Source organism: Pongo abelii, chromosome 1, assembly GCF_028885655.2.
Source record: "Pongo abelii isolate AG06213 chromosome 1, NHGRI_mPonAbe1-v2.0_pri, whole genome shotgun sequence".
Classification (NCBI taxonomy): Eukaryota; Metazoa; Chordata; class Mammalia; order Primates; family Hominidae; genus Pongo; species Pongo abelii.
In genome coordinates, this window is record NC_071985.2 from 181,088,696 (window position 1) to 181,103,882 (window position 15,187).

At 43.0% G+C, this 15,187-nt stretch overlaps 1 protein-coding gene across 2 annotated transcripts in view; it reads right to left on the bottom strand.

Annotated features, from left to right (window-relative positions):
* Positions 1-14,925, bottom strand: part of ZFYVE9 (zinc finger FYVE-type containing 9) — a 201,123-nt gene extending 186,198 nt beyond the window's left edge. Inside the window, exon 1 of one of the 2 annotated variants that reach the window (XM_024248413.3) lies at positions 14,419-14,925. The gene's annotated coding sequence lies outside the window, so the exon portion shown is untranslated. The remainder of the gene's footprint in view (positions 1-14,418) is intronic. The other variant, XM_054554772.2, reaches the window with a different exon arrangement.
* Between the last annotated feature and the right edge of the window lie 262 nt (positions 14,926-15,187).

Genomic DNA, 15,187 nt, shown 5'->3' on the forward strand with positions numbered 1-15,187 from the left:
TCATCCCAACTACTGGGGAGGCTGAGGCAGGAGAATCACTTGAACACGGGAGGTGGAGGTTGCAGTGAGCTGAGACCACACCACTGCACTACAGCCTGGGCAACAGAGTGAGACTCCATCTCAAAAAAAAAAAAGAGAATATGGTGCCATAAGGAAAAAAACAGACAGGCAGTCAAAATCAGTGCTGCTTAATATATATAATCAAAACAAGGCAAGAATTGGATAAGCAGGAGGCTGAGGGTGATTGCACCAATAAAAACCTACCATCCCTTTCCCAGTTCCTGGACCTGAGCCAGTTTTCAGATCTAAACTCATATATATATGTAAAATTATTCCCAAGTCCATCCCGAAAGGAACCTATGGCCATTTACTCAGGCAACTATAAAGTGGAGAAAGGAAAATATCCAGATATTTCAAAGACTATGGGTCACAGAATCTGACTTGATACTGGTATACAGAAACATGGAGCATCATTATGGCCCTAATACAGCAGTAGAAATACAGGAACCAAGTAATAAATGGAGTCCTGGCCAAAGTCTAGCTTTTAATGGGTCCACTGGTCCACAGACCTACCCGGCAGTCACTTCCCCAGTCCCTCAATGTATAAATGGGATTGGCATACTTGGCAGTTGGGGTAACTCCCACCCTGGATCTTTGACCTGAGGAGTAAGAGCTATCAGACAGACAATGGCCAAGTGAAACCTTCTGAAAATAGCTCTCCATCCTCTGGGTGTAAATCAAAACCAAAATTGTGTAGGGGGCAGAGGTAAAGGGAATGGCAATGATTAGTGTCACGTTTAAGGATCTCAAAGATTCAAGGGCAGTAGTCCCTATATATATCCATGTAATTCAAAAGTCTGGCCCCTGCAGGAACCAGTTGGATCTACCACAAGCTCAAACAAGTAGCAGCCATGACCACATTGCCATGCTAGATGTAGTATGTTTGTTGCAGCAGATAAATATAGCCTTGGGTAAACGGCATGCAGCCATTTATATGGCAAATAAGTTCCTTTCTATCCTAATCAGAAAAGAGGATCAGAAGCAGTTCACTTTCACATGGAACAAACAATAAAATGCATTCATGGTTTTGCTTTGGGGCTATATTAACTCCACTCTATCATAATACAGTCTGCAGAGATCTGGACTCAGAACAGCATATAGATCCACTACGTCAGTGATACATGTTGATCTTGCAAGATGAGCAAGAGGTGGCTAGCATACTGAAGGACTTGGTGAGGTACATGTGTTCCAAAGAGGGTAAAGAAAAACCCTACAAATATTCAGGGATCTTCCATTTCAGTGAAGTTTTAAGAGTCCAGTGGTCGCAATCATGCCAACACATCCCCTCCAAAGCAAAAGACAAATTGCTGCATCTTGCATCCCCGACTACAAAAAAGGAAGCACAATGTCTGGTAGGCTCCTTCAGATTCTAGAAGTAACACATTCTATACCCAGGAATACCGCTGTGGCCCATATACTGGTTGACATGAAAGGCTGCCAGTATTGAGTAGGGGCAACAACTCTGCAGCAAGTCCAGGCTGCAGTGCAAGCAATCCCTATGCTGTTGGAGGTACCAATGGTGGGAAAAGATGCAGTACAGAGTTTATAGCAAGGAAGAGAATCAAAATGCAGGCCCCTAGAGTTCTGCAGGAAGGCCATGGTATTAGAAAAACAGCTCCTGGTGTGCAACTGTGTCCTATTAAGAGATACAATGCTTCATCACTGGGCACCATGTGTCCAGACTTTCCATAATGATCTGGAATCACTAGGACTCACCAGGTCATAAAGCCAGGTGAGCATAGCAGCAATCCATTATAAGATAGGAATGGCACATCAAGGATCAAAATGAAACAGAACCAAAAGGCACAAGAAGACTGCTAAAAGCAGGCAGCCAAGACTTCCCTGGCACTCACCATACCAGCATCATTTCCTCAGCTCACATCTATAGCTGTTTGGGGTATCCTATAAGACCAACTTAAGAAGGAGAAAAAAACCAAAGTTTTGCTTATAAGTAGGTCAGCTCAGTATGTGAATGCAAGCTGAAAAAAACAACGGAGTTCATTATAGCCACACTTAGGGGTGACCTTGACAATGAAAAGGGAAAATCTTCTTAACAGACAGAGCTTTGAGTCGTGCACCTGGTTATGAATTTTATGCAGACAGAAAAGTGGCCTAGGGTGAGAATATATAGACTCACGGGCAATGGCAAGTAGACTGGCCAACTGGTTAGAGGCCTTTAAGGAGAAGGACAAAGGCAAGAGGTATGGGTGGAGGCAAATGAATGAACATATGGGAGTGGGTGGAAAGTATGAAAATCTTTGTTTCACGTGTTAATGCCCACCAGAAAGTATCCAATACAGAAGAGCCAATGAACAGCCAAGGAGACAAAATGACTCAACTAGCTGACATCGGTCACTCAGAAGTGGCAAGATGGGGACATAAATGGAGAGGTCACTGTGGCAGAAATAGAGATGGAAGCAGAGAAGGAGACACGGACTCCCATTTACCAAGGCCAACTCTGAACATCCAACCTATGAGCAACAAAGACCAACACCAAGCCCCCATATAGCATTATGTCTCAGGCAGACCAACAGACTATTAAGTGGCAAGCTGACTACACTGTGCCTCTTCCATCTTGGATGGGCCAGTGATTGATCTTCACAGGATTAGACACTTATTCCAGGTATGGGTTTGCCTTTCCTGTCCATAGAGACCTAGCCAGTACCACTAAATATAGACTTATACAGCACTTAATCAACAGACATGGAATCCAGCCAAGGGAATCACTTCACAGTGAAAGATTTGTGGCAGTAGGCCCATAACCATAAGCTCCAGTAGTTATATCTATAACAGCTCCATACAAAAGGACCAGTCTTAGAGAGTATTGGAACGGCCTGCTGAAGGCACAGCTAATGTACTAGCTCAGAGACAAAAATGGTGTGCTATCCTCTTGTATGCAGTACGTGCACTGATTTAGAGCTAGGTTCCCAGTAAGAAGAATACATGGGTCTGAGAACCAAGAAGTGGAAAGGGAAATAGCCCCTACCTGCCATCATTCCCAATGATCTACTTTGCGCTTCCCATCTCTGCAATGTGGGGCTCTATGGAGTTAGAAGTCCTGGTACCCAAAGCGGGCACACTTTTGCCAGGAGACACATGAAAGGTCACAGTGAACTACAATTTACAGCTGCAGCCTGAATATTGAGTATTTCTTGTGTCCAAGGGCTAGAAAGCAGTAAGAGGAATGCCCATCTTGGCAAGATTAATTAACCCTCATCCTCAGGAGGAAGTAGGGCTGCTGTTACACAAAGGGAACAAGAAAGAATATGTGTGGGACTCAGATGATTCCCTAGGATACCACTTAATACTCCCTGCCCAGTAGTGACTATGAATGGACAAATGCAACCACTCCAGTCTCAGACTCCTCAGAAATGAGGGTTTGGGTCAAACCACTAGGTAAACAACCAACACCAGCAGAAATGATAGCTGAGGGCAAGCGCAATTTAGACTACATAGTGGAGATGGCTCTAGAACCTTGTGGCTCTGAGACCAGCTACAGTGATGAGCCTGAGGCCTGTCTCACTAATCTCTCTCTACATTTCCTCCCTTGGAGGAGCTGCTCTCAGAAACTGTGAAGATATGGATCTGTGCATCATGAGAAATGGACTGTAGCAATCACTTGGATCTTCCTTCAAAAAAGAATTGCCATTCAGGTCCAAGGAGTTTGGTTAGCTAACAGCCTCCAGCTGCATCATGTTCAGAATTCATCTCAGCTTCCCAGTCAAGACCATGCTCTCCTTGGGCAGCTCTAGCCAGTGACTAAACATGGTGGGTGTACTAAAATCTGGCCATTTCTGCCCATGCAGGACTCCTCTAACAGGCAATATGTGCTCTGAAGTTCCCTGTTAGGTTGACTGAGATTTTTTCAGATCTGCATCACAGACTGAGGCTCTCCCTAGCCAATTCTGCTTTCTCCCCATTTCCTTTCATAGGCATTCCATCCCATAAAACCTCTTGCGCTACTACATCCATTTCAACGTCTGCTTCCCAGTGGACCTGAACCAATACACTATGTAATTAGCTCTTTACACGTATCTGTTCATTTAACCCACTGATGTATTTATTGTTAGTCCCACTTTACAGGTGAGAAAACTGAGGCACAAAGAAGTTATTAACTTGCCCAAGATCACAAAGTGAAAGGAGAATTAAATTTGAACCCAGACAGTTTGACTCTAGAGCCTGTAATTTAATCACTATGCTGGGAGAGACAGGATACTGTCTTGTCATCTTTAGACACTAAGAGTGATTATTTATTCTGTGTAATTTTAAAGAGTAAAAGAGCAAAAGGATATACACTAGAGGAAAAGCTAGATTTTTGGCTGAATATAAAAAGAAATAATACTGCTAATATTCTAATAACGTGCAGAATGAGCACCTTCAAGAAGTAATCAGGGCCTATCATCTGAGAGTTCAAAGTCTTGGACATGGTGAGGGTGAGACTTTAAAAAACAGATAAAAGTTGACCTACATCAGTAAAAGGTGTTAATTACTAAGGCCTACGTGGAAAAAAGGGGTTCCACAACCAACTAAGTTTAGGTAATATAGCCAGGCACAGTGGCTCATGCCTGTAATCCCAGTACTTTAGGAGGCTGAGGCAGGTGGATCACCTGAGGTCAGGAGTTTGAGATCAGCCTGGCCAACATGGTGAAATCCCATCTCTACTAAAAATACAAAAATTAGCCAGACATGGTGGTGCATGCCTGTAATCTCAGCTAATCAGGAGGCTGAGGCAGGAGAATTGTTTGAACCTGGAAGGCGGAGGTTGCAGTTAGCCAAGATGGTGCCGCTGCACTCCAGCCTGGGTAATAAGAGCAAAACTCCATCTCAAAAAAAAATTGGGGTAATACATAGCTGAACAAAGTTAAACAAGTTTCTTCTACTCCTCAGTCTTTAGAATACTAATGTGCATTTGCAAACTTCTACCTGAGGGATATAGTAAGCTGAAAACCCAAACTTATTTGACTAAAGAACATTTCCTTGCTCCCAGGGAACATACTGTAGAAATCCTGGATGGGTCTGGAGCGGTGGCTCATGTCTGTAATCCCAGCACTTTGGGAGGCCGAGGCGGGCGGATCACTTGAGGTCAGGAGTTCCAGACCAGCCTGACCAACATGGTGAAACCCTGTCTCTACTAAAAATACAAAAAATTAGCCGGGTGTAGTGGTGGGTGCCTGTAGTCCCAGCTACTCGGGAGGCTGAGGCAGGAGAATTGCTTGAACCCGGGAGGCAGAGGCTGCAGTGAGCCGAGACCACACCACTGCACTCCAGCCTGGATGACAGAGCGAGACTCCATCTCAAAAAAAAAGAAAAAACACACATACACACACACATAGACACATGACAAGATTCACAGGATGAAAAAAGAGTGTGGACTTTCTAGTCAGAGATATATGAGCTTGATATATAAGTCTGAATCATGAATGTGGGCTTAAGCTTAGGAAAATCAATAAAACTCTCCAAGCCTCAGTTCCCTCAGCTGTAAAATGCATAATAATACAATGACCTTATAATATCCTTAGTAAGAGTTACAAATAACATATGTGAAACACTTACCAGAAAGATGGCACACTACAGGGAAAGCTTTTATATTCCACAAAAAGTAATACAAGGTAAAAGAATCAAGGAAAACTCCATAAACCTGGAATCTTGGAAGAACCGGATGCAAAAACAGGAGTGAGGAACGATCAGCTTGGAACCAAATCATGAAGGCTGTATGCCAGGTTAAAGAATCTCAACCTTGCTTTTTAAACACTGAGCAGAAATTTCCAAGAGTGACCTCACAACAACTTCAAAAATAATTTACCTCAGCTACTACTACTACTAAAAAAAAAAAAGACAATTATCACCAGAATCACAAAAAGGCCTACATGATGTATTGTGAAGTTCAAGTTTCAAACTGGCAGTGTTTTATTTTAATTACCTTTTAGGGACTGTTTCTCCTGCTCAACTGAAAATGAAAAATGGAGACTAAAGTTTGTATAAATCCTGACAGGGTGTTTTTACAAAATTTTGACATTGCTTGTTCTATCTTTTTTTTTTTTTTTTTTTTTTTTTAAAGACAGGATGTTCCCCTGTTGCCCAGGCTGGACTGCAATAGCGTGATCTCGGCTCACTGCAGCCTCCCCTCCAGGTTCCCAGGTTCAAGCGATTCTCTTGCCTCAGCCTCCTGAGTAACTGGGATTACAGGGGCCCACCACCACGCCCAGCCAATTTTTGTATTTTTAGTAGAGACAGGGTTTCACAATGTTGGCCAGGCTGATCTTGAATTCCTGACCTCAAGCGATCCATCCACCTCGGCCTCCCAAAGCCATCCACCTCGGCCTCCCAAAGCGTTGGGATTACAGGCATGAGCCACCGTGCCTGGCCCTATCTATCTTATCTATCTATCATCTATCTATCTATTATCTATCTAGCTAGCTAGCTAGCTAGCTATTTAGAGATTAGGTCTCACTGTGTTGCCCAGGCTGGAGTGCAGCGGCTATTCTCAGACATGATCCCACTACTGATCAGCATGGGAGTTTTGAGCTGCTCCATTCCCAGCCTGGGCCAGTTCACCCCTCCTTAGGCAACCTGGTGGTCTCCGACTTCCAGGAGGTCACCCCCTCCCAGGAGGTCACCATACTGATGCCAAACTTAGTGCAGACACTGATCAGCATAGCACACTACAGCCCAGAACTCCTGGGCTCAGGCAATCTTCCCGCCTCAGCCTCCCAAGTAACTGAGACTAGAGGCACATGCCACCACACCAGTCAGTTTATTTTAATAAAGAGAATTTTGAGATAGACTCTGTTGGGCTATGAAACATATCATAAAAATATGTACAATTTACTCTTTCTTCATTTTAATAAAATGAAATCTCAGATAAACACCAAACTTTAATCATGAAAGGTTAGAAAAGAACCAAACTATATTGCAAACAGAAATGCATACCTTTTCATTAATCCTACCAAAAAGGCTCCAGAACTGCTGTTTTTGTAACTTTATACGGAAACTATACCATCCAAAGGAACTAAAGGATTGTATAATAAACCAGATCAAGCCTTTCAGCTCAAAATCACCACTGCAGGCCGGGCACAGTGGCTCATACCTGTAATCCCAGCACTTTGGGAGACCAAAGCAGGTGGATCACGAGGTCAGGAGTTCAAGACCAGCTTGGCCAAGATGGTGAAACCCCGTCTCTACTAAAAATACAAAAATTAGCCAGGCGTGGTGGCAGGGCATACCTTGAATGAGTAACCAAAACATCGGGTAATATTCTACATACAAGACAAACAATGACATTTGTATTTATATAAAATTATGTATCGAGAGGTAACGGCAATCCTTAAAATCTGTCATGCCTGACTGCCTAGAAATGTTAATATGAAACTAGATTGTAAATTTTTATAAATGTTTTAGTAGAGTTAAAGAAAAACTAAACTTAGGCATTACAATTGCCTTTTCTTAAGAAATATTTATACTGCCCCAGCGCGGTAGCTCACGTCTGTAATCCCAGCACTCATTCAAGGTATTAAAGCCTTCCTATGAGGTTTTTTAGGACACAGTTCAAAGTCAGCAATAATTACTTGCTAATGTTTCTAAAGTTTTTTTCAAACCAGTTAGGAAATACTACAAGGAACCATTGTTTGAGTAAACAAAAGTGCAAGTTTTAGACCTTCATTCTACATGTTCAAGATCAGCCTGGCCAACACGGCAAAACCCCACCTCTACTCAAAATACAAAAATTAGCGGTGCATAGTGACAGGCGCCTGTAGTAACAGGTACTCGAGAGGCTGGGTCAGGAGAATTGTTTGAACTGGGAGGCGGAGGTTACAGTGAGCCGAGATCACACTACTGCACTCTAGCCTGGTTGACAGAGCGAGAGTCTATCTCAAAAAAAAAAAAAAAAATCATGTTAAGGCTGGGTACAGTGGCTCATGCCTGTAATCTCAGCACTTTGGGAGGCCAAGGCAGGCAGATCACTTGAGGTCAGTTTGAGACCGGCCTGACCAACATGGTGAAATCCCGTCGCTACTAAAATTATAAAACTTAGCCAGGCATGGTGGCACGCACCTGTAGTCCCCGCTACCAGGGAGGTTGAGGCAGGAGGATCACTTGAATCTGGGAGACAGAGGTTGCAGTGAGCCAAGACTGCGCCACTGCACTCCAGCCTGGGCAACAGAGCAAGACTCCATCTCAAAAAAAAAAAAAAAAAAAAAGAAGGAAATATTCATATTAAGACAGCCTTTTATACAGCTGAAGTCCTCACACCACCATTCCTATCACCACCCAATGTGGTTAATCAGTTCTATCCACCAGAGTTCACTGTTTACTAAACAGGAAACTAGAAAGTTTACAGCTTTTTTTTTGTTTTTGAGATGGAGTTTCGCTCTTCTTGCCCAGGCTGGAGTGCAATGGTGCAGTCTCGGCTCACTGCAACCTCCGCCTCCCTGGTTCAAGCAATTCTCCTGTCTCAGCCTCCCAAGTAGCTGGGATTCCAGGTATCCGCCACCATATAGTGGTGATTTTGAACCGAAAGGCTTGTATTTTCAGGAGAGACGGAGTTTCACCATATTGGCCAGGCTGGTCTCGAACTCCTGACCTCAGGCGATCGGCCCACCTCAGCCTCTCAAAGTGCTTGGATTACAGGCGTGAGCCACAGCACCTGGCCTACAACTTTTATCCTCAGGCCGAAAACATTCCTTATCATCAAAGAATCTGGCAATGCATCTGCAAGTAAAAGCTTCAACAATTTACCTAATCACTAGGCTGTGGGTGGATCATTTGAGGTTAGTAGCTCCAGACCAGCCTAGCCAATGTAATGAAACCTCGCCTCTATTGAAAAAAAAAAGTTATGAACTGCAAATAAAGCCTTACATTACCACTTCACACTCATTAGGACGGTTATAATCAAAAAAACAGATAACAAGTGTTGGTGAGGACATGAAGAAATTGGAACCTTCATACAATGCAGGTGGGAATGTAAAAAGGTGCAGCTACTTTGTAAAAACAATCTGATAGTTTCTCGAAAGGTTAAACATACAGCTACCATTTCGCCCAGCAATTCCATCCCTATAAAACCCAAGAGAAATGAAAGCATATTTCCACACAATAATTTGCACATGAATGTTCACAACATTATTTATAGTAGCCAAAAAGTGGAAACAGCCCCAACTGATGAATAAATAAAATGTGGTATTTCCATACAATGGAATATTATTCAGCAATAAAAAGAAATGAAGTACTGACACTTGCTACTGAACCCTAAAACCATTATGCTAAGTAAGAGAAACCAGTCATATATCCTATGATTCCACTTACATGAAATGTCCCGAAAGGCAAATCCATAGAGGCAGAAAGTACATTAGTGGTTGTCTAGGGCTGGGAGGATTAGGGAGATCCTGGGAGTGACTGTTAATGGGTACAAGTTTCTTTTTGGAGTGATTAAAATGTTCTAAAATTAGACAGCAGTGATGTTTGCACAACTCTGTGAATATATAATACTGTTCTAACTTTTCCAGTTCCGTAAATGGGCTATTTACCATAATTTAAAAGAAAAACGTAAGTACTAATTAATTTGTAAAATAGAAAATACTTTATGCGTTGAGTATCCCTTATCTAAAATACTTGGAACCAGAAGCATATGGGACAGATTAGAATTGTGACGCAAGTCTAAACACAAAATTCATTTGTTTCATGTATACTTATACGCATAGCCTAAAGGTAACTTTATACACTATTTTTAATAATTTTGTACATGAAACAAAGTTTTGACCGTTTTGATTGTGACCCATCACATGAGATCAGCCATGGAATTTTTCCACTTGTGAGATCATGTTAGTGCTCAAAAAGTTTTGGACCTTTGAGCATTTCAAATTTCAGACTTTTGGATTAGGGATGCTCAACCTGTAAAAACAGCACTTTTCAAATTATTTTATTAAATAAATTTTACCATTATAAAGTACAAGGTATTCTACTACATAACTAAATACTAATTCTACTGACACCTTGGTTCCTCCTTAATTTAGCAATCTCTAATACTTCAAAATTGGATCATGCTGATTTTACTTATTAATAGTAAACTACATAAATAATTAACAATCTTTCAATCTCTTTTTTTCAAAACTCAGAGAAATATATTTTCCACTTCCAGAGTCCGGATTTACCAGGACTCATGGGACTGAACTATAGCTCTGATTTACCCATTATATCATTTAATACTTACAATAATCCTGTAAGGTGACTATTATCAGTTGCATTTTATAGAAAAGAAAATTGAGACTTAAAGAGGGTAACAAACTTGTCCAAGGTTATAAGACTGACAGGCTATAAAATCTAGTTCTAGCCTACTGTAGTTTATAAGGAAAAATCTAAGTTCTGAAAACAGTTCTTAAGCAAATTTAATAAATTGAGGGTTTTGTTGAAAACTAAATATATGAACTATTTCTATTCAGTGCCTGCAACTACATCTTTTCCAATGATTATTATATACAGTTGTCTCTCTGTATCTGTGGAGGACTGGTTCCAGGAACCCACAGGATACCAAAATCTGTGGATGCTCAAATCCCTTATATAAAATGGCACAGTATTTGCATATAACCTATGAACATCCTCCTGTATACTTTAAATAATCTCTAGACTACTTACAATGCCAAATACAATGTAAGTGCTATGCAAATCAACTGTTATACTGTAATGGGTTTTTATTTGTATTATTTTTATTATTGTATGATTACTTTTGCATATGTGTGTGTGTGGATATTTTTGAGCCTTGGTTGGTAGGACACAGAGATCTGACTGTACTAAGAATGTTGCTCTATATAACACAGGTCAAGTATACACAAGTAAAATTAAAGATCAATGTAAAACTCTGAAAATAATTTGCAACAAGTGTACCCTATACAAAGGGAATACTAATTTATTGGCTAAAAATGAAATGGAAAACAAAATCGAAATTGTTTTCCATAAAAAATTCCAAATCCCAAAAGTAGACTTAGTCTAAAAAAAAAATAAAGCAACCAAGTTTTAAGTCATGCAGAAATCCCAATGCCTGATTTTTGTTTTTCCCAAAAGGAAGAAAAAATGTACATTTATTGAGCACCTCCTGCATGACAAACACTGAGCTAATTGCTTTCGGTTACTTTTATCTCACGGAACCTGTTCTACTTTGCTGGGAGGGGTAGTGTTACTCCAATAGGACATAAGAAACTCAACCTAAATGTCACATTGCTTTAAGAGGTGTAGTAAGGATTCCTGCTCACATCTGACTCCATACTCTGTACCACATTATGCAATTAACAACCATAAAACACACATATATACACCATCTCTTTAGGAACATAAGAACTTAAGCTAAAATCCAGGCAATTATCTTTTAAACAAGCTTTGTGCCTTGCAACCAGTCTGTGGCTAGCACGTTAACAAGGTGCCAAATAAAAGTTTACTGAATGGAATGAACAGTGGTAGCTTAGCAACAGAGGAAGGAATTACCATCTCTACTCACTCTACTACTCACTCTACCTTTCTAAAAGAGTTAATAGGAAACTATCACCAGGCAATATAAGCAATTATTTCCTTAAAGAAAACACTGAATCAGGAACTGGAAGAGAAAGGAATAATCATATATAAAAAGTATTATCAATGTCCTTAAAAGGCAAGATGAGACACAGAAGCCTTAAACAGAAATTTAGCACGTTCCACTCAATTTCGACACTTGTCTGACCTACCTTGTAACAGTTAATTAAAGGTATCCTGCTTCCACAGGACAAGTTTAGTAGAGCCCTTGGTCATTTTTGTGTTTCCTGGAATACCTACAACAGGTCCTGACACTTAAAAGCCAAAATTTTATAAAAATCTTTTACAGATTATAATACCTTTTCAGATTTATTTATCCTAAAAGCCTTGCAAGGTAAGCATAATAACTGAAGTATATGCATTTTACAGACAATGACATTGGTGTCCATTAAGTGCCAAAGTAAATGACGAGGTATTCTTCTATCACACCACAGCTATCACAGGAGGCTCTCAATAAATGGCTGCTGATTGGATCAGCTGTCCCTCAAAATATCATTTTTCTTTCTAAGATTATTTACTACGAAACATGACATCCTTTGAGCTGGAGCTGCAAGGAAGTAAAAAAAAAAAAAAAAGAAAGAAAAGAAATGACTATTGCCACTAAAGATTTATAGTTTTGCTAGAAAATAGACACCTTCCTTCGGCTCAGCAAGGTTAGTTAATTTTAAACTTACTGTATCAGTGATTCTCAAACTTTAGTAGGTCTAAGAATCAGGGAGACATAAAAATAAAGTTCTTTGGGCCATCGTCATCCCTAGAATTTCAATTCAAGGGACCAAGAATCTGCATATTACATATAATACTTATATATATAACAAGCACTCTCAACTGATTCTAACGTTGGTGGTCTTTAGGGACACACTGAGAACTGTATTCAACTTTTTTTTTTTGAGATGGAGTCTCACTCTGTTGCCCAGGCTAGAGTCAGCGGCCCAATCTTGGCTCACTGCAAAGTCTGCCTCCCAGGTTCAAATGATTCTTGTGCCTCAGCCTCCCGAGAAGCTGGGGCTACAGGTGGGCGCCACCATGCCAGCTAATTTTTGTATTTTTAATAGAGACGGGGTTTCACCATATTGACCAGGCTGGTCTTGAACTTCTGATCTCATGATCCACCCGCCTCAGAGAGGGGCATCTTGCTTACGTTGCCCAGGCAGGACTGGAACTCCTAGGATCAAGGAGTCCTCCCGATTCAGCCTCCCTAGTAGGCCTAGCCATCACACTTTGCCTGAATTCGACTTTTAAAAATCTAGATTAACCTACTCACATAACTGGTAATCAAGCCAATTTTTAAAAGAAATACTTAAAATCTGACGAAAACAATGCAAGGCTACAGCATCTAACACAGTAGGTCTTCAAAAACGTGTACCATGCCAAACTTTCTCCCTAGATGGAGACCCCATGCTGCATAGAAGGTTAAGTCAGGGATCTTTTAGGCAGTTACCCATATTCTTCTGTTTTAATTGATGAATTCAACTATGGTTCCAATGTAATTTAGTAAAATATTTTTACAGGTCTTATACAAATGACAATGTAAAATGGAACAGTCAGATAATTTTAAACCTAATATACAGAAATAATAATTTAAAAAATCACTGTCAGTACAAGCCCATTATAAACCTGTACTGTTTACAATCTGTGAGATTACGGGTGATTTCTCCTATTATTAAATATTTATTAAGAGCCAACACGGTACCTTTCTATGCTTCCCATGTTTTCTACAATAAGCATATTTTTTCATGATTATAAAAGTTTTGCAAGTACCTATAAGTCTTATAACTTTCACATACATAACAGGAAAACAAGAATAACCTGTAATCACATTTCTCACAAAACATAAATATCTGACTTACGGTATCAAACTGTAATCACTAACATTTTCAACATTAATATCAGAACAAATCATTTTATTTCTAAAATTCAGCATGTATCCCATTTCCTTCAGGTATTTATTAGGGTAGCTGGCACTTAAAGAGGACTTAAAATCCTTTTGCCAACTATTCTCTGGATCTCTTTAAATGGAACATTTTTGTACCGAACACTGAAGCATAAAAATATTTCCTCTGGCGGGGGGGTGGGGGGCAGACCTTTGTAAAAGACGTTTTTATAACTGTGAGTGTTTATCTACAAAACTTAGCATCGCAAAGATGCGATGGGGCTTTCTCCAAGGCAGACCACACTTAGAGGCAAAATATAATATAAAGAGGCAGGGATGAGCAACCGGCAGGTGATGAAATTTCACCTCAAATAAGACGCAAAAGGTTGTTCTCGAGCAAGCCAGATCCATGAATGACACTCCAGGAGTACCAGGGGTTCTCTTGGTCCCGCACTCTCTGCACCCCCAATTCTCACCGTGGCCTTCCTCTCCTCCCCCTCCCCCCGCCACAACCAGGATTCTGAGGGACTTGGTATGGGACGCGTGGAAGCCAAAGCTGTTTGCAAACAGGCGTCATCTAGCTCCCTCCTAGATGTACGTGCAGGGCCCGGGCTAAGAGGCTGCGCTCGGCCCGGGCCCGTGCAAACCCGAAAGGCGGCCGTGCTCCTGCCGGCCCCCAGCTCCACACACCGGGCCGCGCCGGAACCGAGGCCGGAGAGAGGGCTTCCCAACGGCGCGGGGCCTAGTCGCCCCCCACGGCCTTCAGCCTCCCGGGGGACGCGGGGAGAAAGGGCTGAGGCCCCAGGACCGCAGGGTGGGGGAGGCGACCGCAGTGGCAAGACGCCCCGTCCGCCCGGCCCGCGGTCTGCCGCCAGGGCCCCCACAGGCGGCGGGAGGCGGGCGAGCCCCGGACCACGCCGCGCCACACTCACCTCAAGCAGCGGCCGCCTCCGCTTCAGCATGGCCAGGGGGGTCGTCCCTGAGCCGAAAGCCTCCTCCGGAGGGCACCGGCGCGGCCCCAGGCGCCGCCGCGAAACCTCCTACTCCTGTAGGAGCTGCGGTAGCTGCAGCTGCGGCTGCTACTGCTGCTAAGGCCCGGCACCCGCCCAGCCGCATCGGCGCCCGGGCCGCGGCAGCCACGCGGATCCCGGAGGAGCGCCGCCGAGCCAGGCCGGGGGCGCAAGGCTGCGGCGGGACGACCGAGGTGCGGCAGGCGGGGATCCTCAGCGAAGCCTCCAGCGTCGGGTGGCCGCTCCCGCTGCCGGCGCCGCTGGGCCACAGCGCCCCCTGGACCCCACGTCCGGCTACGGCGTCGGGACTGCGGCGGCCGCGCCGGGCACGAGCCGCAGGGAACGCTAAGGAGTGCGGCCTGGGGGCGGCGAGGGCCCCGTGCTCCCTGCGCAGCCCGCGGCCCGCGGCCGGCCCGGGACTCCGCTTCCCGGGAACCGGAAGCCCCTCAGTTCCCACCAACCCCTGGCGTTCCCCGCCCCCGCCAGACCCGAGCACCTTTTCGTTCTTTCCTGAAGATACGTGAACGTTCTTGTCACTCGGACCCGCACCTAAGAGTAAGAATGTAAGGGAATCTCTTCGTTTGTCTCTCACGGTTTCGGGGGTGGCGGGGAGACCCCCTTCTAATTCCTTTAATGCTTCTGGATGAAAGAAGAGTGACCCAGAACAAACCTTTTTTTCAAACATACACAC